Below are 23909 nucleotides of genomic sequence, written 5' to 3' on the forward strand. Positions count from 1 at the left end.
AACATAAACTAGTAAGTCAAACGGGTGGGTGATTATGGCCACGATGATTTGAATCCTGTGTTATTGAGAGCACCAGCAGCAACCAGATGCTAACGTAAGTAGCATTATGGCTTGATCGATCGAAAGCGCTTTTGCCATTGATCTACGGCAACGGCGTTGAGGGTTTTATTAAATAATGAGCTTTAATTTACGTAGATCTCGGCCAATGGTGTTCTAAGTGTTAAGGGTACCAATGTCAGTTTCAATGTCGTTTTGTCATTCCATGTATTAGGGCCACAGAAGCCAAAAGCAAGTTCAGAGCTAACTTTTGGTACCTTGAATTTGGGGAAACTACTTGACCGGGTGCGGGTGTACTTCAGAAAAGATGAGATGTATTTAGGACAATCTCCAGGCATAGCTTTATACAAGAACAGGTGCCAATGCAGTTCTCGTCTCTCTGTCAGGGAGGACCATCCATCTTGTTATATAAGATACATTGGTGAGTACCATAGCTATCACCCGTAATACATCTAATCTATGAGTGATAAACAGAGTCTAGGGATTTAAGATGCTGCTGCATGTACAGTGATGTAAATAGGGTGCGTTTTGCGTCCCAAAACGCACTTTATAGTTTTGGGCCGCACTTCAAAAACATGCGTGCGTCCACGGGATGCACTACTGTACTCAGTGTACAGTAATAATAATCCACGTGAGAAATAAAAATCGCGGAAAAAAATGCGGTAAAACAAATAATCATTTTGCATGGCCGCATGCGACCTCATCCTACGTTATAAACGATAAAATCCACGTAGGACTCGTTGTAGAACCACTAGTTTGTAAATTAACAACAACACAGTCTGACGGGCGCCGCCATCTTGCTCAGTCGAGCGCTGAGCGGAGCGCAGCCTGGAGACCAGAGCCGTTTAGAGAGAGAGAGTGACGACAACATACCGTTCAGTGACTCATGAAGCTCCGTGAATAAACAGTGAACGCGGTTGTCGCAACTCTCTCATCTACAGGCGAACATTTTTGAGCATGACAAACAGAGTAGACCCGATTGAATGGGAAACACACATTGTGTACTGTAACAAACGCCGACACTGTTGTATGTTGTGCGTTGTGGACCGGTGCCACCACACATTAACATGCCCCCACCCACCCCCCAAAAAAAGAAGTGCCAAAGCCAACTGCAGGGCAACAAAAAATATTAGCAACCCTATTTTCTAAATCTAACATCATCATCTGCTAATGATGATGATGTGTGCTGCTGTGCACAGCCTACCTCCTCCATGACTGCTTCTACTTAATCTCCAGGTTAGTTTTGTAGCATTAATTTTTATTTTGTATGTATTGTGTAATGTGTCATGAAAACAACAAAGATTTATTAACAGTTAAAACTGGCAGAATTATTATAGATTTCATATAGCCAAAATCATATGAAATATGTATGTAGTATGAATGTAGAGGGTTTTTTTTATTATAATTTATTTTGCTAGCTTTAGTTATAATAATAATTTCTTCTTCGTTTTCTACATGAATATAACCACATTATAACCATATAAGATGAAATGGGAGTTAAATGCTGCAATTTGTAAAAATGGCAAAATATGACTCTTAAACGTCGCTGAAGTGGGACTCATCAAATGTCCCTGGGACTCATCTAAAAGACCACCCCTGCATCCCGGGACTCATTACATTGAAAACCTATTTACATCACTGATGTATAGATTGTCTAACCCATGGTGTGAATGCAATGGTGTCTTAGCAATTAAGTGACCCAAGTTATTTAAACTTAGGTCGCACAGTTTAAAGTGGACATATTTTGTATTGTCCTATAAGAACTGAGGACAAGAAGGTGGTAACGAAGATTACTTGAATCCTTGAAACTCTTATCACAATGTTTACATTGGAAAGATTTGTATTCAGTGTGGACACAAAGGTGTGTTTTCAGGGAAGATGATGCAGTAAAACTCTTGTCACAATGTTTATATTGGAAAGGTTTTTCTCCAGTGTGGACACGAAGGTGTGTCTTCAGGAGAGATGAGGTTCTGAAACTCTTGTCACAATGTTTACATTGGAAAGGTTTTTCTCCAGTGTGGATACGAAGGTGTGTTTTCAGGGAAGATGATGCAGTAAAACTATTGTCACAATGTTTACATTGGAAAGGTTTTTCTCCAGTGTGGACATGTTGGTGTGTCTTCAGGTGAGATGACCTATTGAAACTCTTGTCACAATGTTTACATTGGAAAGGTTTGTCTCCAGTGTGGACACGAAGGTGTGACCAAATGGAACTTGAATGACTGAAACGTTTGTTACAATATTTACATTGGAAAGGTTTTTCTCCAGTGTGGACACGAAGGTGTGTCTTCAGGAGAGATGAGGTTCTGAAACTCTTGTCACAATGTTTACATTGGAAAGGTTTTTCTCCAGTATGGACACAGAGGTGTGTCTTTAGGGCACTTGAATGACTGAAACTCTTGTCACAATGTTTACATTGGAAAGGCTTCTCTCCAGTGTGGACACGAATGTGTTGCTTTAGGTTACCTGACTGACTGAAACTCTTGTCACAATGTTCACAGTTAAAAGGTTTTTCTCCAGTGTGGACATGAAGGTGGTAACGAAGATTACTTGAATCCTTAAAACTCTTGTCACAATGTTTACATTGGAAAGGTTTTTCTCCAGTGTGGACACGAAGGTGTGTCTTCAGGAGAGATGAGATTCTGAAACTCTTGTCACAATGTTTACAATGGAAAGGTTTTTCTCCAGTGTGGACACGAAGGTGTGTCTTCAGGAGAGATGAGATTCTGAAATGCTTGTCACAATGTTTACAATGGAAAGGTTTTTCTCCAGTGTGGACACGAATGTGTGACTTCAGATTACCTAACTCATACTCGTGTCTGTTCAAGTCACCTGACACACTGAAACTCTTGTCACAATGTTTACATTGGAAAGGCTCCTCTCCAGTGTGGACACAAAGGTGTTACTTTAGGTTACCTGACTGAATGAAACTCTTGTCACAATGATCACAGTTAAAAGGTTTTTCTCCAGTGTGGACACGCTGGTGTTTCTTCAGGGAACCTGAGTCACTGAAAGTCTTGTCACACCGTTCGTCATCATCGTCTTCACTGGTCTCCTCCCAATCATCACTGTCTTCAGTGACTTCAGTGTCAGATTCAAGTTCAACTTCAATCTCAGAGCAGTGGGAAGATATGTGTTCTTCTTCTTCATCATCATAATTTTCTTCTTCACCTTTCACTGCTAGTAATGTCAACGTCAACAGGTTCCTCTGGTCTTTGAAGTAGTTCCTCCTGTTCCGTTTTAAGCTCCTCCTGTTGATTTTTAATGTGTGGAGGCTCTGGTTCCTCCTGGAGCAGACTGGGGCTCCTCTCCTGTTCAGGAGAAACCTCCTCTTTACACACAACCATGTGCAGGATTTCTAGGAGCAGAAACATAACATGATGGTCAACACTGGATTCCTAATTTCTTCTTCCATGTACAAAATGAGCTATTACCTACCACGATAGGATTGACTAAACCGTTACTAACTACAGGTTATTACTGTTCTGAAAGATTTTAGCAAAATACATTGTTTCTTCAGGAACAATATTTTCTTTCACATGAAACTTACTGAGGTGTGGCTGGTCTTCAGCTTCCTGTTTAATAGAAACGTCTTCAGCTTCCTGTTTAATAGAAACGTCTTCAGCTTCCTGTTTAATAGAAACATCCCTGGCTGAGTCTGGAGAGTTCATCTTCACCTGGGAGTGATGCATCATAGGTATTGTTCTTATGAGTCTGGAGAGTTCGTCTTCACCTGCAGTCTGGACTCCGGTCTGAAATCAAGTGAATAAGGAAGGACTTTAATAACTGGAGACCTATAGTCCGGCAGCCAAGGGTGGGGAGTGGGAAATGTGTTTTTATTGGCCTAAAATATCGCCTATATACTTAAAAATACTTAAATTAATGAGTCCACTTGCTGACCGGCTGTCGGTATTGATCTATGTATTTTATAAGGTCTTATATGTGACCATACCATTACCTATATACGGCAAGATGTCAACATTTCATTATGCTTTAAGGGCGCCAGATTAGGCCGCCAGCATTTATTGATAACTTGTGATATAATTCACGCCAGCATTTTTCCCTGTTTAACTCTTAAGCTATCTTGAAGAGCAAAAAACCCAGACCGGAAGTTTTATTATCTTATGTTAGGGTGTGTGACGATGCATCATCATTCCATGTTCCGTGCTGCTAACACATAATGGAGGTTAATTCCACGGCTCTGGGCCGTGGAATTAACCTTATTTGGACCAAAAATGCCATCTGGGACAAGGAATAGGAGATACAGACGATTTAAATAAATAGATAGAGTGGATGTTTATGGGCACGACGATCAAGATGACGCGATTTAGTGTTATTGACAACACCAACTAGCAAGCCGATGCTAACGTGAGTAGCATTATGACTTGATCAATCAAAAGCACTATAAAAGACGAATTGCCATTGATCTACGGAAATGGCGTTTAAGGGTTTAAGGGCCCCAGACGGAGATCACCGTCAAGTTCAAGTGCACGGTTAGTTGACCGAGACGGAGATTGATAAATAGGACGGAGATTAATGGTATCAAAATGGTTGCATCGCTCCACAGCCTAGGAACGCTTGTTGCCCAATCCTCGGTGTTGCACAACAGTGACACGTCATCGAAAATGTTCCCTGCCTGTTTAGCGGACGAAAACGAAAATCCTACAACGTTCATAACTCGCGATCTAAATCATCCCGTCTAATTATGAAAAAAGATCCTGTGTTAGACGGCGCTCCGCGGTCCAGTCGCTAGTCGGATAGATTTATTCTTACCTCCCGTTGTTATCGATCGACTCTAGAGTGGTGTGGCTATTGCTAGCTGCTACACAGACATTCACAACAACTTCCGGTCCGCCGGTAAAAGTCGTCCGGGCGCTATAAATGATGGGCACATTTTATTAATGGATTAAATAGGCCCGAGCCCTCAAGGTGTTAAGTAGCATGTGATGTGTCAAACTAGGGGGTTGTCATAATTCTGAATCCATTCCAAGCATTAGTTGGCTTTCATATACTTTTAATATATATACACTGTTTTTGTTTTGAATATTTTCTAGGTGTTAATTTAAACCAATTCATACATTAATCAAGAACACTTTAACAAGATACAATACAATGTAGATCGGGTGGTTTTTTTTAGAGATTGGTAATCTGTTAAATCTGTTTATTGAAAATAGCTGATCTGCAAGCTCACTAATAGGTTGTAGATGGATTACAATTATACGAATAGTGGTATATAAATATATAAATAAAATCATGACATGACCAGCTAGACACCCAATTAAAATATAAACCTCATAGATTATATAAATGTGTATGTGGCTTCATTAAATGACGAGTGCTTGGCTGTTATGCATCCACGGTTCTGTGTGCCGTCACGCCCGTCAGTGCACATTTGCTTGATACTTGATTGTTTTGATAGAAAGTTCAGACAATAAAATCCTTCCTTCTAAAGTCCTTCTGTTATGGGTTATGGCACAAGTATGAACTGAGCAAATCTGCACCATTCTAAGTGAATAAAGTAGTATGTAATGCCATGGAAAAGTCACTGTTTACAAGCTCGTCATGTCACACAACAGGGCTCCCAAATGACAAATGTTAACGCCCTCCCCACATTCTGCTGGACCCTCTTGTAAACAAGTGTAAGGCTTTATGGTGTGTGTACAACTGTGTCCACAGTTAACAGTTTATGCATTGAGTTATTGTGCTTGAGAAGTACCTATTCTGCATACAGTTAATAAACACTTCAATCAATCAAAAGCATCTCGGTAGCTTAATGCTAGCTGACCACAACGTCCAGTCCCTTGTTAGCTAGCCGCTAGCTAACGTAGCATTTCCAAACCACTCCATATTAGGTCAGAATGTTAATCTGAAGACAAACAAGACATCATAACAATGTGTTCAACCATTCAGGAGCATAAATACTCATTTTGTACCTGAAAAGTACCTGAACGCCCTACCAACAGTCATTAAGACATGCAAATCCCTTGACTCCTTCAAAACCGCTCTCAAAGGGCACCTACGGACGGCTGCAATTCGAAACTGGCCCCCGTAAAAATCTGACTCCCTCACTGTAGCCTATGTTTCTTTTCCCTTTTTACCTCTATGATGAATTCCTGTTCTGTTCTTTGACTAAATAGAAGTGTCTATTTGTACGTCTCTAAATGTTTTGATGAATTGAACATGGTGGACCCTCTTGTAAACAAGTGTAATGCTTAATTGGGTCGTCTACTCACAGTTAACAGTCTTTGTATTGAGTTTGTGCTTGAAATTAGCTGTAATTCTGCAAACTGTTAATAAATATTTCAATCAATCAATCAATCAATCAATCAAAAAGTGTAGATTTCAATGAAGCTTCTGGAACACCGTCTCTTAGAGCTGAATTCCAAAGCCACTCGGTCAGTCCAGCATGGCAGTGACGTCACGGTGACATTGGTGACCTGCTGAAATGTGTGACCATCGTCTCTAGATGTCACGTGACGTCAGTGTCCGAACGTAAATCATTGTGGTTTGTTTATTAGCAGAGTTCTACCTAGCGGTATTTAGGCAGGCTCGTATTTAAAGATCACCATGCAAGTTATTTATTGTGTCAAGTCCACAAGACGGTCACATATTTCGTTAGGTCACCAAGTTCACCGTACCACCGCTCTCTGCAGGAGGGTCCAGTCACCAGTGTCGAGTCAGCTAGGATAAGACATCCGGTGGCCGAGTTCTTCAGAATAAAAGTACCCGCTAAAGTAAACACAAAACGATTAATTTGATTGGTTTCACATCATTTTATAGGACTTATGCATTTCATTTACAACATTGATGGATTGTAAATTGTATTCACATGATGTAGAATAGGTACATATTCTGCATACTGCTGCGAGGATAAAACCATAAAAAGCACTAAGACTTGTTTGCATCATGGTCCTCCATTTGGTAACAGGTCATCTCGCCCCTTTGCCAACTCGCCCCAGCTTTTTTCCGCCGACCTCACGCCGACAGCTCGGTGCGGCGGTTCTTGTATTCTTTATTTTGTTTTACTGAGTATAAGGTTAGAAATAAGTTTAGGGTTAGGCATAGTTTTACAGTAAAACTATGCCTAAACCTAACCCTATTCCTAAACTTAACCCTGGTTAAGTTTAGGAATAGGGTTAGGTTTAGGCATCGTTTTACTGAGGTTGAGGTTAGGAATAAGGTTAGCTTTAACCGTTTAAGCATAATTTACTTAGATTACTTTAGGAATACCAGGCCGAGCTGTTCCGCCGGCTGTACGCCCGGGGCGAGTTGGTAAAGGGGCGAGCAGTCTCATATAACTCAATTAATCAGAAAACAATGTAGCCTACATGTGAATGAATGATCTTTTGTCCCTGGATTAGTTTTTCATCAATAACCTGAACACATGTTTCAGGGTTGAGCTGCTTAACGATGACACTGTTTTCAAACCAAACGTTTTACTTTTCTTTGTACATTAATTAAAGTGTCAACAAACAGTGCACATGCGCAGTACAGCGCTGCTGCTGCTGGAAGCGTGTACGGTGCACGTACCATAGACGGCCACTAGGGGGAGCCATGGTACTGTGTAATACAGTGGAACAGTTATAGGCTACTGTGATCTCCTCAAAGTCTAACTAAACTAAATAATTTAAAATATAAACTTATAGAAACCATTTATGAATCAAATCTAACAGTTCAAAATGTCTTCCAGTATAAAATGGAGAGTAAAATATTAAAATCCAATAAGGGTCCATTTGGTTACCAACTCCCCATTATTTAGCTGGGGACCACCTGGAAGAACAAACATTAGACAAAAGTGAGGAGCATACCTATTGTGATTGGCCAGAATTAGATGATAATAATAATAATAATAATAATAATAATAATATTAATAATAATAATAATAATAATAATAATAATAGGCCTACAACTTTATTTGTATAGCACCTTTCATGACATGAAATGCAGCTCAAAGTGCTTTACAGAGCAATGGAGGAAAAAAAAGAAAAAAAAAGCAAGGCATAAACATTAAAAAAAACAAGAGCAGTGATGCAATACAGTGAGGACATGAATAACAAAAAATGAAAAGATCAATTAAAAGCAAGAGTGTAGAAGTGGGTCTTGAGCTGTGCTTTAAAAATGTCTACAGAGGCTGCCTGTCGAAGGTACAGTGGGAGTTTGTTCCACGCCGTCGGCCCATAGGCAAAGCGAGCAGGCCAGCAGTGGAAGACCTTAGGGGGCGGTTTGGGACATATTTAGGCAGGCAGTCATGTAGGTAGGAAGGTGCGAGACCATTGAGAGCTTTATAAAAAGGTAAATTAATTTTAAAATCAATCCTAAAAACAACCGGAAGCCAGTGCAGTGAAGCCAAAACTGGAGTAATATGTTCTCTCATCTTAGTTCTAGTTAAAACTCTGGCTGCTGCATTTTGGACAAGAAAAAAGTGCATTGCAGTAATCAAGCGGAGAAAAAACAAAGGCGTGGATTAGCGTTTTTGCATCGTCCAATGACAAATAGGCTCTGATTCGTGCAATATTTCTAAGGTGAAAAAAAAACAATCTTGGTAACATTATGACATATGATGACAAGATTTCCCCTCACTTCACACGGGTGTGATTTTCTTTTATTCTAATGAACGGAATTCTAATCAAAAAGGTGAATGTACTCTTGAATAAATATACTGATTGATTCATTGTCCAATAATAATATTTTGATTTATGAGTTGATTTACTAAACAGTGTAATGAAGTTACAGCACTGCTTTGCCCGTTAGAGTAAGCATGTTTATTTGTACATTTCAACAAGGAAGGCAGTGTGCTTTACACACACAACATTAAGAGCAATGTAAAGGGTGATGCATTCACAATAAAAGGACATTTGAATACAATCAAAACTTTTGGTTTAGAATAGAAAAATAAGAATAAAAGAAAACCACCCCCTTTATCTAGAAAACTAGAAAACTGTGTTGTCATGTGACCTTAAATCTAGTAAGCATCCATCATTTACACCTGGCTGTGAAGTTAGTTAGCACATGGGGGAAGTAGAAAACATTATTTTACACAAAAAAAAAAAACAGGTTTTCGACACAAGATGTAAAATGACTGTTATACAAAGCAAAATGTACCTAGCTCTAAAATGTAATATCATACACGTTGATGATTTGCCAATGGATAGAACCATGTGAATCATTTAGCAAATACATTGTCTGAAGTAACTTAACTTAGTAAATAAAGTTTGATTTGATTTATTGTAGTCATTGTTTTCTAAAAGGGAGGCTGGGGGTAAAATGAACCAATGTCTGGGGGTAAATTGAGTCAATGGGAATCACTATTCATATTTTTGTATTAAGTCTTTGCTACTCAAATTATACTGAATGACCCAGGCATGCAAACAGACCGAAGCAGGTGACAGCGTGCGGGCGACGCAAAGCGCCGCGGGCAAAGCCCGCGGCGCAACCTGTGGCTGGACTGGCCACAGGTCATACCGGGCATTTTCCCAGTGGGCCGCGACCATAGGGTCGCGGCCAACCAGGCCGCCAGTTGATATTAACCTGCGGGCCGCATTAGGTGAAGGTGGGGGCCACCCTCAGGCCGCCAGTTGATATTAACCAGCGGGCCGCATTAGGTGAAGGTGGGGGCCACATGTGGGGACCCAGTGTGGAGGGATGGTATGACAGACTGACTGGTATAAACAGCGCCCCCAGTGGGGAGGGATGGTATGACAGACTGACTGGTATAAACAGCGCCCCCGGTGTAGAGGGATGGTATGACAGACTGGTATAAACAGCACCCTCAGTGGGGAGGGATGGTATGACAGACTGGTATAAACAGTGCCCCCAGTGTGGAGGGATGGTATGACAGACTGACTGGTATAAACAGCACCCCCAGTGGGGAGGGATGGTATGACAGACTGACTGGTATAAACAGCGCCCCCGGTGTAGAGGGATGGTATGACAGACTGGTATAAACAGCACCCTCAGTGGGGAGGGATGGTATGACAGACTGGTATAAACAGTGCCCCCAGTGTGGAGGGATGGTATGACAGACTGACTGGTATAAACAGCGCCCCCAGTGGGGAGGGATGGTATGACAGACTGACTGGTATAAACAGCGCCCCCGGTGTAGAGGGATGGTATGACAGACTGGTATAAACAGCACCCTCAGTGGGGAGGGATGGTATGACAGACTGACTGGTATAAACAGCGCCCCCGGTGTAGAGGGATGGTATGACAGACTGGTATAAACAGTGCCCCCAGTGGGGAGGGATGGTATGACAGACTGACTGGTATAAACAGTGCCCCCAGTGGGGAGGGATGCTATTACAGAGAGAGTAGTATAAACAGCGTCCCCAGTGGGGAGGGATGGTATAAACAGCACCCCCAGTGTAGAGGGATGGTATAAACAGCACCCCCAGTGGGAGGGATGGTATGGCAGACTGACTAGTATAAACAGCGCCCCCAGTGGGGAGGGATGGTATGACAGAGAGACTGGTATAAACAGCGCCCCCAGTGGGGAGGGATGGTATGACAGACTGACTGGTATAAACAGTGCTCCCAGTGGGGAGGGATGGTATGACAGAGAGACAGGTATAAACAGCGTCCCCAGTGGGGAGGGATGGTATGACAGACGTATAAACAGCACCCCCAGTGTAGAGGGATGGTATAAACATCCCTACAGTTGATATTAACCTGCGGACAGCATTAAGTGAAGGTGGGTTATAGTACACTTAGGGCTCAATTTTCATCCATGCTAAACCCCTTATACCTAAACTACCTTTTACTATTTTGAAAGACATCTTTGAACAGTTTAAGTTAAAATAGCCAATCTACAAGCTCACGTGTCGATGGATGAAAATAGAGCCCTTCAGTACAAATCTATAATTACTCAGTATTAAGATAACATTAATTCCCTGATGAGATCAAATAACATGACAGATGATTTACTAGATACAAATCTATAGTGAGTATTGAACGTTAATAAAGTCATAGAAAAACAATTTACTCCAGTTTTTTTATTGAAGTCAGGTCAGCAAAATAAATTATAATACAAATAAAATGTCACTGTTTTGGGTTTGCACTGCAGTCAACAGGACAGTTCTGTCAGTGAGGAGGCCTGACTGCCTTTTGGGCTTTTTTGGCCTGGGCCAGGGTTTCCAGGGCCTGCTTTCTCTGCTTTGCTGCATGCTTCAGCCTTGCCCTCTTCTCTTGTTCCGCTGCCTGCTTTTTGCTCCCCTCTGCACTGCCAGATGGTTGGCAGTCATATTTGCTCTGCTGCCGTTGCCTTTCAAGGAGATTCTGTTGACGCCGGAGTCTGTCAGTGGCTCCTGCTGTCTGGATGTTCTTGCAGAGTTTGCCATCCACCTCACCGTACTTGAGGTCCTCCCTTCTGAACATCTCGATAGCAGTCTTCTCTCTTGACAGGAAGGTGTATTTGACTGTTTGAATGGCATTAAACGTTGATATATTCATCTTTCCACTTCTGGTGTCGATGATCTCATTCATCATGCTGAAGGACGACTCAACAGTGGGTCCATGAAAGATGGATAGAGCACATCTGACCATTGCACTGAGGGCTGGGTATTTATCCCCCTTATCAAACACCTGACCCCACCACTCCACCATGCTCTCTCCCTCTTTGAACGTGGACAGGCTCAGATCAGTGCTGTACCGTGTGAGCTCTTTGTGGATGTCTTGGTCAGCTGGTAAGAGGTGCTCTAGCATTGCACTTAGCTTCTTCAGCTGGATGGCTGCCTGAGAATGGCCTCTTAGAAGTGGGTCCAGAGCAGACAGGGCCCTCAGTGTCTGGCTGGCCAAGGGGAGCTTCTTCTGCATGTAGCAAGCAGTGGTGGTGTAGGTTTTCCTCACAGTTCGCAGGAATGTCTTCAGCAGCTGAAATGCAGTTAAACACAAAACTGGACATTAATACAGGTTTTCCCAAAGAACGAGAACAAAATAGATTTTAAAATGTTAATGAACAATAAGACTATTTGCATGGCGCCTTTCATGGCATGAAATGCAGCTCAAAGTGCTTTACAGAACAATAAAAGGAGAAGAAAAAAGCAAAGGCATACAACATAATAGCAGTGAATAAGGCAATACAGTGACATGATTATTCAATAACAAGGATTTTAAAAGAGTGAATAATTAGCTCTTGAGCTGTGCTTTAAACATATCTACAGAATAGAAGAGTACTAACAGCATGATTGGGATTCCTGGTCCTGAATGTGTCTGCTTCCTTCCCCACGTACATATCCCTGGCAGGCAGCAGCATGTCATCCTGCAGCACCATGTCCACCAGAGTCCTAGGTGACACTTGGGTGATGTGTTCAGCCTTCACAAAGCAAGCAAGGAAAGCCAAATACAGCTCAAGCTGTTTGTCATGGAGTTTGTGCACCAAAGTTTGGCTACCCTGTGTATGTAGAACAAAAACAGAATGTGAAATGGAAAAAAAAAACATTATAAATGCATACAAGCACAGTTAACAGTCGAGTTCATGTTTAACACCCACCTGGAAAACCATGACGTATTCTTTAAGGAGAGCCAGTACGCCCATGTAAAGGCTCAGCTGAAGAATGGTTGTCGTCTCCTCATGCCAAATCTTTTGGAAGACTCTTTTCTTCCGCTCTCTGCCTTGCGGTGTCATGCCTGAAGACACAATCGGTAATGTCTGTCTCAGTGTGACAGATATTTGGGACAGCCATCCCATCCCTTCTCACATAATCAATAAGGACTTATACAACAAACTAGTGATTATCAGGTTTACCTTTACGAACGAGGTCATCGTGAATGGCCTGGATTCGGTCTCTTGCCCTCTGGTTGACTTTGTACTGTGTGAAGAGGAGCTCCAGAGGCTCTTTGTAGAGCTCCTGGTCTGCTGTACTCATGAACCTGTAGTAGAGGACCTTGTATGCTGGCATCATTGTGTGTTGCCATACTGGCATCATACGCAGACAGCCACCGGTGGGACACAAACCCTCTGAGGGCTGGAGGCAGGGATGTTAACACTTTGATTGCTACAAGATCTCGACAGGCCTATTTGGATGTTGCTACCGTTTAACATTGCACAAAGGCCTTGTTCGGGGGCCCACAGCAAAATGTTCTCTTATAGCGAGAATCACACGCATACATCAAAAGAAAGCTGAACTTGTCCACTTCAATTTAAAAAATACATTTTGATTTTACCATGTTCCATTCTGGAGATATTGACCTTTTTGCAACACCTGCATTTGCCTGGAAGTGGTTATCTTGAACAGCGAGCAGAGTTATGGATGGTTTAAAGTCAGAGACATTGACAGGCAGATATAAAATTGAACCCAATAAATATCCTATACATCCTATACACCGAATGAAAGCCCTGAATGTGTACTTTTACGAGGAAAAGAGTAAACATTGATCCCATGTACAGTTAGACAGTAATTGGTTATTGAATGCAGCTTGTGCCCACCAGATAACTTCAGAGAAGACATGGACGTGAACTCCTCAATATTCACAAAATAAGGCCTATAGCGACATATAAATACTATATACCGTATGAAACAGAAGACTCTCTGCTTTCATAAGAAAAAAACTTCTACTGTAGTAATAATAAAAATCACACCCCTGTGAAGTGAGCGGTGCAACTGTTCTCTACAGTTGCACCGCGCAACTGTAGAGAACAGTTGCACCGCTCACTTCACAGGGGTGTGATTTTTATTATTACAGTAGAAGTTTACAGACCAAACTGTAAATAAAAGGTTTACATGACTTTCTGTCTCAGTCCGTATATAGCGAGCTGTAGTGAATAAGTACAGAACAGTTGCAACGCTCACTTCACAGGGGTGTGATTTTTATTATTACAGTAGAAGTTTACAGACCAAACTGTAAATAAAAGGTTTACATGACTTTCTGCCTCAGTCCGTATATAGCGAGCTGTATTGAATAAGCAGAGAACAGAATATGGGACAGAGTTGCACCACTCACTTCACATGGGTGTGATTTTTATTATTACTACAGTAGAAGTTTTTTTCTTATGAAAGCAGAGAGTCTTCCGTTTCATACGGTATATAGTATTTATATGTCGCTATAGGCCTTATTTTGTGAATATTGAGTACGGGTCCATGTCTTCTCTGCAGTTATATCTGGTGGGCGCAATGTGCATCCACCCAGTAACCAATTTATGACAGACTGTACATGGGATCAATGTTTACTCTTTTCCTCGTAAAAGTACACATTCAGGGCTTTCATTCGGTGTATAGGATGTATAGCATATTTATTGTGTTTATTGTTATATCTGCCTGTCAATGTCTGACTATAAACCTTCATAACTCTGCATCCTTTAGATGATGATGATGATTCACTGCTTTCATTGTTTTGATCGCAGTAACATTGGGGGGGGGGGGGGTCATGGGCACATTGGGCAGCAAAAGTCTTTATCGTACGGCTATAAAAAGTCCCATTCCACCGTTCGGTTCAGAACTATAGTATAACGGTGAGACGCGTTGTCATCATGAGCTGATTTTGTTTTTCAAGCTAGTATAGGGAACATGCCTGGGCATGCACGGTTTAGGACGCGGAAAAGTTCGTTATACATTACACCCGGGTCGATTACGTCCCCGACGCGTTCATTGCGGTCTTATCACTACAATTATAATGAATAAAAAAGCGTTACAATCACACGTCTGAGCGATCTCCGATTATGACGGCTCTGCATGGCGATACGTGATCCACCAACGGTAGACTGTCTGTTGTCATGGCGGCCCCTCTCGATACTGTAGTTCGTTTGTTAGTTCGTAGTATTGTAGGCTCGGGGATCGTTTGGTCGCTACAGTATGAAGAAGTAAACATGCATCTGTCCATGTGTGTTGCCGATCTGGTGCAGAATCTGCAGATCATGTGTTAGGCAGCGTAACAGCGTTCCGTATGTTTTTTTCCGAGACATGAGCCCCCATCTCGCAAGGCCCTCCTCCTGCAGGAGAAACAGGAGGGGAGGGGGGAATCGAGTATAAAAGCCAATAGGTGGAGGAAAGCCTGGTGAGGCGAGGTTAGGTGAAATTTGATTCTTTTCACACACGGGCTACATCGGCATGGGCGCATCCATTCTACACTGGTTTATACACGTAAAGCGGCCCGCCCTCCTGTTTTCAGGAGGGGAGGGTTTTTTTTTTTTTTGGTTTTTTTTTCTGATCACGTGAGCGGGACTAAGCAGCAATGATAGGGCGATGGTTCTTCATTGTCCGGGTGGGTAAAAAGATGAATGAAAGTATGCTATAAAAAAGTGATTGAAACGTATTGATACGTGATCCGCACCCGACGTTTGATTAATTGATAACGTATTGATACGCGATTCGCGTCGGCTGTGTTAAGAATGTTGCACACCTCCTTGAAGTACATCACCTGTCATAAAGAGAGACTATGAAATGATGCATTTCCTAACACTGCCCCTAAATGTTATCATTGTTTAACCCATTTAGCTCTGAGGACACATCAGTGTCACCTTATAGTTTTTAATCAACCATTATTTTGAACTTTGTTGAAAAATAGCAGATCTACAAGCTCATAGCGCGGCACTCATGTCCCAGATCTGCCAGTTTTGACAAATCGTGAAAATGTCTGCAAATGATTACATGTGTTTTCTTTCACAGTGAACATTTTTTACTCAAATATTTGCTTCCGAGGGTCCCTGGAACAACATATTTTCAGATGGGGTCCACAGCCAAATATGTAGCATTCTGTAGCACCAGTGATATAGAAACACAAGTTTTTCAGAAAACTGTCTATGATTTAATTTTTGTAGAATCTGCTCTCAGGTCTAAATGGGTTAACTCCCCAGGCCACCCACTAGCATGTGACTGCCAACAGATTTGTAATATCACTTGAAACATTAATTCCATTTATTTGTACCTGATCTGGACACCACTGATGGTCCGTCTGCAGATCCCTGAACAGCTGCTCCAGGTAGCTCTCAAAGGGCTCTGTGAACTTCTTTGCCGAATTGTGCATGTGGTGACAGGAATCTCCATCAATGTTGAGTAGTTTTGGACAATATTTCTTCATCCTCGTCTCGAGGCCAGACTTGCTTCCCCTCATAACGGCGCAAGAGTCCATCAGCATGCTGACCAGATGTTTCCACGGCAGGTTGTTGTTTTTGAAGAACTCACACAGGGCTAACTCTAAGGTGATGGCATTCCCTTTGACAAGCTCCAGCGACCCCAGATGCTCCACAATGACCTTCCTCAAATCTGGGTGGTAGTAGCTGACCAGAATTGAGAGGACCTTCAAATCAAATGTAAAAATCATGGTTTATTTGGCATTTGCCCACATGTACAACAATTGCTTCTCTGCAATATAATGTCTATTATAGGTAATCAAAGTAATGATTAATATATAATATAACAGAATGGAAAAGGTGGATGTGTCTTGTCATTAAATAAGAGACCAACCTTCTTGTTGTTGTTGGACGTACTCTCATCCAAATTTAAGGAAAATGGATATTTCCTCAGGTTGGAGAAGGTTCTCTCAGAGAAGGTCCGCCCTAGTCCATGCACCATTTTGTAAGAGGCTGCTGTCCTGGAAAGCTTCATTGCGTTTAAAGCCACTTTGTCCAGTGCGAGAGTCTGCGCAAGCTCCACCAGCACCGGCGCTATGGTAAATGGGAGCGAATGCTCGGCAAGTACGCCAAGAACCATGGCCTAGAACAAAAATGGTGAAATTAGTACAAAGCAGTGTGGCTTTATTATTTGGGGTAAATTGTTGTTGGGTAAAGTGTTGACGTGTAAATGTAGAATGTGCTGGTGCTGAACTTGGGCCTACAACAGGCATGTGGTCATACCCATGTTCCCTAGGTTCTATGTTCCCACCTTAGGGTTATGGTTAGTGGGTTATGGTAGTTGTAAGTGGGAACATAGAACCCAGGGGACATAAGTTATGCTCCCACAAGAGCACATACCTCTGCATTTGCAGTGCGGTTTACAATTGCAGTTGGCAACTTTGCCTGGTATCTGTGCCTTATGCCTTCTGGCCCCTGTAGTGGAGCTGAAGTCCCTGCTCCTACTTCAGGGGTAGAAGGTGGATGGAGGATGCTGGCGACACTTTGTGTTGTGGCAATAGTGCAAACCTTTTTTTTGTGCAGATCAGTTTTGCAGTGTGCTATAAGTGCATGACTGCCTTTGTTTGCATAGTTGATCTCCTTCAAACAGAGAATGCACCTTGCAAAACCTTTTTTGTTTATCTTTTTGAAGATTTCGGATAGAGGAAAGGTATGCTCCTGTCCCTTTACCTCTATTTTTACCTCAGACTTCAGCCATGCCCAATTCCAGCTGCACCGAAGGCCTGCATCCAACTGCTTGACTAGCAATGCCTGAGTTTCACCTAAATCACTCATTCTGAAAAGCAAATCACAAGAAAAGTGTTTTTCTTTTTCCTTTTTAAGTTTTGTAAATCACTCACAGGATTAAAAAAATATATATTCTTTTATGATATACCTGTCAAGAGTAGCAATTTTGCCCAGTTCTCCCCTGCAAAAGTTGCATTTAATTACTTAACTAATATTACCCCGAATCTAATAGTGACCAAAGTCTACCAAAAAAATTAAAAATAAAATACCCCAGTGATGCAAGCCAGCAGCCTGTTTAATAACTCAACCGCGCATGCATGCATTGATTACATGTTAAAAATAATACCTACACTTTATAGTCTGCTAAGATAGTGCACCTCTTCTTAAATCAATATTATTTTAAGAAAATTGACCAAATCTACAAGCTCAATGTGCGTAGAGGACGCAACTCTCTGTGAGCTTGTTCTTCTGCTAATTTCGATGCGATAGACACGCGATGCGATAAACACAGGCTCCGTCAACAACAAAGTAAATCAATCGATTAGCACTTTACTTTGCATGTACATACTCATTTAAGAGGTTCTGAATAACAAACTTTATTCAATTGTCTTAATATTGTTTAAATAAACAAATAAGACTATTTGCAAAAGGGAAAACTGTTATTATATTATTATCGATAAGTGAATACATTATCTGTTCAAGTTTAAGCTTTTAACATTCAAATATCATGTGGTTCAACATACCCCTCGACTTGGATCAACTTACCCCTTACCTGGGGCAAATTGAGCCACATTACCAGGACATATTTTCATGGCCCTTTGTCATAGATGCTTACTCATCATTTCAATTGATAGAAGACATCCTGAAATCCGGTCGATCATTAGATTTTTACTCCCATCTCATTTTGCCTTGCTTCCAGGACAACTTAAGCAAAAAGTGGTTCATCTTACCCTGTTCTCCCCTACAGACCCATAAACCTCAGTAAAAAGCAGCAGTAAACAGAAACGTCTTGGGCTTTGATTTCAAACAAAGTGTTATAGATGTGACAGGAGTTGGGTTAGGTAGAGGTTCAGCCAGACTGTTCAACACTCAACATTGTTTTACTTACTTTATTTTTTAATCCAACTGTTACGTTTCCTTCATATATCTAGGGGTACTTAAAGGACGCAACAAGGCTGGCAAGTGAATTCGTTTTTATTTACACCAGTTCAATAAGGTTTTCTTTATGCAATAGACAGGTGGTATAATATACAATGTGTACAATAGTATAGCTAGGATATATATATAATACGGGCACATATATATATATATAACCCCCTGTCTAGACAACCTGTAAGCGACTAATAACGGTATTTTCTGGGTTTCCAACCAACTTAAAGTTTGGGGCTGAGCCCTCTCGAACTAAGTCGAGTTACAAGGATGAACTTAAATACTATTTAATTTATATAATGAAACCAAAAGGCGGTATGGGGCAAACCAAAGAAACCAACAAAACAGACTATACCTATCCTAAGACAAACAGAACCCTCTAGCTAATCCTAACCAACAAAAAGAAAAAGGGTTACAAATTATCAAACTATATAGACTCTCTACTCTTTCTAATGCTAACAAAATACGAACTGTTACAAAAACCAAGCTCCCACACTCCAAATCATACCTTTCCACTTAGAACAACAAACGTATAATTCCTTGTAACGTTACCACAGTGAGACAGGTCAGACGGATAAACACTCAGGGTGCTCCACACTGGAGACCCTGGTGTATGTTTATACAAGGTGTAGTTTACACAGCTCCCTGGACAGTGTGCTCTCAATATCACAGACTGAGTCACACTGCCAACGAGCTGGCATCACAGCTGCTCTTAAGTAGTCTTCCTCTGGCTGGCCTTCTGTTGATGATAGGCTCCCGTTGACGAGGTGGGCAGGTGGAAGGTAAGTCTCCGCCCCCGAGCACCAGCCAGACCTGTGACTGAGAACTGCAATCAGCACTCCATACTATGCCACATCACTGTATACTATAATATCTATATGTATCAATATAATCACCGTATAACATAATATATATATATATATATAAATACCCCTTGTATAATATACAATATATAGAAATATAGTCACGGTCTCATATATAATACATATAAATATACAATCCTCGAGTATGTAACACCCCCACCCCCAAAATCAAACAAAGTTTGACCCTATCTCTACCACCCTCTAGACAGGGCGTCTGCCATTACGTTATCTGCCCCCTTTTTGTGTCGAATTTCCAAATTGTAATCCTGAATGAGAATTGCCCATCTCATGAGCCGCTGGTTGTGATTGCGCATGCGCTGCAAGAATACCAAGGGGTTGTGGTCCGTGTAACAGACCACCGGCAACGGACTCGACCCCACGTACACTTCAAAGAACTGCAGCGCAAACAATACAGCCAAGGCCTCTTTCTCCACGGTTGCATATTTCACCTGGTATTTGTTGAATTTCCGGGAGAAATAGCAAACGGGATGGACAAGTCCACTCACGTCCTCCTGCTGCAGGACAGCTCCAGCACCCACAGCACTCGCGTCCACCTCCAGGGTAAACGGGCGACTGAAGTCGGGAGCAGCCAAGACCGGCGCACTACACAGGAGAGATTTAACAGTTTCAAATGCATAACGACACTCGAGAGACCAGATAAAGGGTTTCGTAGGACTCAATAAATTGGTGAGGGGATAAGCAACAGTCGAGAAGTTTTTGCAAAACCCTCTGTAGTAACCAGCCATGCCAAGGAACCGGCGCAACTCTCGAACCGTAGTGGGAGCGGGGTAGGCGGTGATGGCAGCGACTTTAGCCTCAATAGGTCGCACCTGCCCCTGGCCTACCTGCCGTCCCAAATACGTCACGGTAGCTTTGCCGAATTCACATTTGGCTAGATTCAACGTTAGCGCAGCTTTAGCTAGACGAGTGAACACTGTGTACAAGCGTTCAATATGCTCGTCCCAACTCCCTGAATAGACGATCAAATCATCTAGGTATGCATTGCAATTAGGCACCCCCTCCAACACAATATTAACCATTCGCTGAAAGGTAGCGGGCGCATTGCACATGCCAAATGCCATGACACTATACTGGAGAAAATGGTCCGGTGTGACAAAAGCAGAAATTTCAGAGGCACGACGGGTTAAGGGGATTTGCCAATAACCCTTTAATAAGTCCAGTTTAGTAACAAAAGCAGCAGACCCCAAGTTATCCACGCAGTCTTCCATCCTCGGCAAAGGAAAAGCGTCTTGGACCGTCACCGCATTCACCCTCCTATAATCCGTACAAAATCTAGGACTACCATCGCTTTTAAGCTGCAGCAAACACGGGCTACTCCATGGACTAGAACTTGGCCGTGCCAGGTTATGCTCAAGGAGATACTCCGCCTCCTTCCTCAAGAGCGCACGCTTAGTTGGGTTTACGCGATAAGCGTGTTGCTTAATGGGCCGTGCAGCCTGCACATCAATATCATGCTCGAGCACAGTGGTGCGAGTGGGAATATCCCCGAATAGAATAGGGAACTCCTTCACTAACCTCATGACGTCACATTGTTGTTCAGTGCGTAGGTGAGTGAGAGTCTTAGGCAACTTAATCAGCATTTCTGAATTACAGAGGCGACCCTCGGGTGCAGGTGATGCTCGCAGCACCAACCCATCGTCCTCCGCAGCCTGTAGATCCATAGGATCACCCTGGCCATCCACACTCTCTGTAGGAGAAGAATGTGGCTCAGCCACCATTAGCCCTACTCCCCTCACATGGAATTCCTTCAACATGTTAACGTGACAGACACGGCTCTTACGCCTCCTGTCGGGAGTTCCAATCACATAGTTCGTGTCGCTGATTTTTTTCAGAACCATAAAAGGACCTGAAAACCGGGCTGATAGAGCAGAGCCCTGAACAGGCAGTAAGGCTAGGACTTGATCACCTGCCTTAAAGATGCGTTTAACCGCAACTTTATCATGACGCCTCTTCATGTCTGTCTGAGAAGCCTTCAGCCACTCTCTAGCCAGAGAACACGCTTTCTCGAGCCGACCTTTAAGTTTGTTAACAAAGTCTAACACATTGGTGTCAGGAGTCACGTCAGCGGCCATCAGCTTGTCCTTCAGGACCTTAAGGGGGCCGCGGACCGTATGTCCGAACACCAACTCATTAGGAGCAAACCCTAGAGATTCCTGTACTGCGTCACGAGCCGCAAACAACACAAATGGAATCCCGTCATCCCAACTTCTTTTAGCCTCAAAGCAGTATTTACGCAACATGGATTTCAATGTCTGATGCCACCGTTCCAGCGCCCCCTGAGACTCCGGGTGATAGGCACTTGAGATCACATGGTGGACAGACAGTGTTTCCATCACTTGCTTAAATACTTTTGACAAGAAATTAGTACCCTGATCCGTTTGGATAACCTTGCAAAAGCCCCACGTAGTAAAGAACCTGGTTAGAGCTTTTAACACTGAGGTGGCAGTTATGTTGCGCAGAGGAATAGCTTCGGGAAATCTAGTAGCAGCACACATAATAGTCAGTAGATACTGATTCCCAGCCTTCGTACGAGGCAAAGGCCCCACACAATCCACAATAACCTTTTCAGATGGTTCTCCAACGGCAGGAATCGGACAGAGCGGCGCAGCAGGAATGGTTTGGTTAGGTTTGCCCGTCAGCTGACAGATCGCACAAGTGCGACAATATTGGGAAACACTTTGTTTCAACCCCGGCCAAAAGAAGTGTTTTAGGATTCGGGAATATGTTTTTGTAATTCCCAAATGCCCCGCCCAATCATGATCGTGAGCTAACGAGAGAACCTGCTGTCGGTATGCAGTTGGGACCACAATTTGGACCACTGCGCTCCAATCTGATTCCTGTTCACCATTTGGACACCATTTGCGCATTAACAACCCCTGGTCACTAAAGTAACCCGTGCCCTTTGTTTTAATTTCCTCTTGGCTCAACACAGCCGCTAGACATTTCTTCAGTGTGGAATTGGATAAGGCTTTCCCTGGTTACAGGCAAAATCAAATGATTTTTCCCACCCTCAGTTACCTCCCTCCCCCTGGCATTAACACTCTGCAGTTGTGTCAACGCTTCAGGAGCGGCAGACAACATTTTGTCACTTGCGAGAGCGCGCATGACAATAGAGTCAGCTAAATCAGAATCCTTCCCCACTTTACGTGACTGTGCACGGGTGATCACAAGCTGGAAAAGCCTTAGGATATTTCATACACAGGGGGTCGTTGGCAGTAACACATTCCACCACAGGCCAGTTTATCACTTCCAACACAGGATGATATCGCAGTTTCCCACCTGCGATATCATTCCCCATGATAAATGAAATCCCCTCAATTGGTAATTCATCACGCACCGCCACATTAAAGTACCCAGAGACCAGAGCAGAATGTACATACAGCGTGTGCAAGGGCACAGAAATATATCCCATATCCACCCCTCGTATCACTACACTCGACCCGCAGGCCGTATCGCCATTCAAAGGCAGTACACCCGCTAGTATAACACTTTGTTGAGCCCCAGTGTCCCTCAGCATGCGTACCGCAGTGCGCTCAACATAATGCTGTGACACCGATACTTCGCCATCCAATACAAACGGATCATAACTGGCGTCAGGACCAGAATGTGCACCCACAAAAGCATTTCCCACACTTTTCTCCATTCTGATCAATCCCACACTCTTAGTACCATTGTGATCTTGCCGTTGTTTTGCTCTGCACTGGGCGATTAAATGCCCCACCTTTTTGCAATAATGACAAGTGCGATCCTCCCTCTGTTTAGCACCACCCCGCTCAGGCGAACGCTGAGTCTGTGCGTAATTACGCGCATCACCAGATTTGCGAGCTTTGTTTAGACTTGACTCTGGAGCATGAAACACATTCTTATGCGTCAGAACAAACTCATCAGCGAAGATAGCAGCATCCCCCAATGACGCCACTCTCTGTTCATTCAAGTGCATGCATATACTGTCGGGCAAGCCCCTTTTAAACTCTTCCATCAACAGCAGTGCGCGCAGTGATTTACAATCCGTTGTGATTACAACTTTGCTTGCCGCGCACCACCTGTCGAACAGAGCTAACTCGACAAAAGTCTGGCTAGCATTTTTAGTATGCTGCCTAAACTGCTGACGATACGCTTCGGGGACTTTTTCAAATGCCCGTAGAATGCTTGCTTTGACAGTGTCATAATTCATACTATCCTGAACAGAGAGCGCGGCCATGACCTCCTGTGCTTTACCCAGCAGCTTACACTGGAGCAAAATGGACCAAACGTCCTTGGGCCAAGCGAGAGCAGTAGCCACACGCTCAAATGCATTAAAGTACGAATCCACCTCAGACTCACGAAAAATGGGGACTAATCCAATATGCCGTGCAATGTCAAATTTTGACGTACATTGTTAGCAATACATTTTCAAAACTTCCAAAGTATTTTATCTAGGGATGGACAATATTTTATCAAATCGTTAGGGGTTGGCCTTAAAATACAATATTGGTATTAGCTGATATTTTAAAATAAAAATACTACATAGAAGCTGTTTATATTCGGACATG

This window comes from Electrona antarctica (genome assembly GCF_951216825.1).
Source record: "Electrona antarctica genome assembly, chromosome: 2".
Classification (NCBI taxonomy): domain Eukaryota; kingdom Metazoa; phylum Chordata; class Actinopteri; order Myctophiformes; family Myctophidae; genus Electrona; species Electrona antarctica.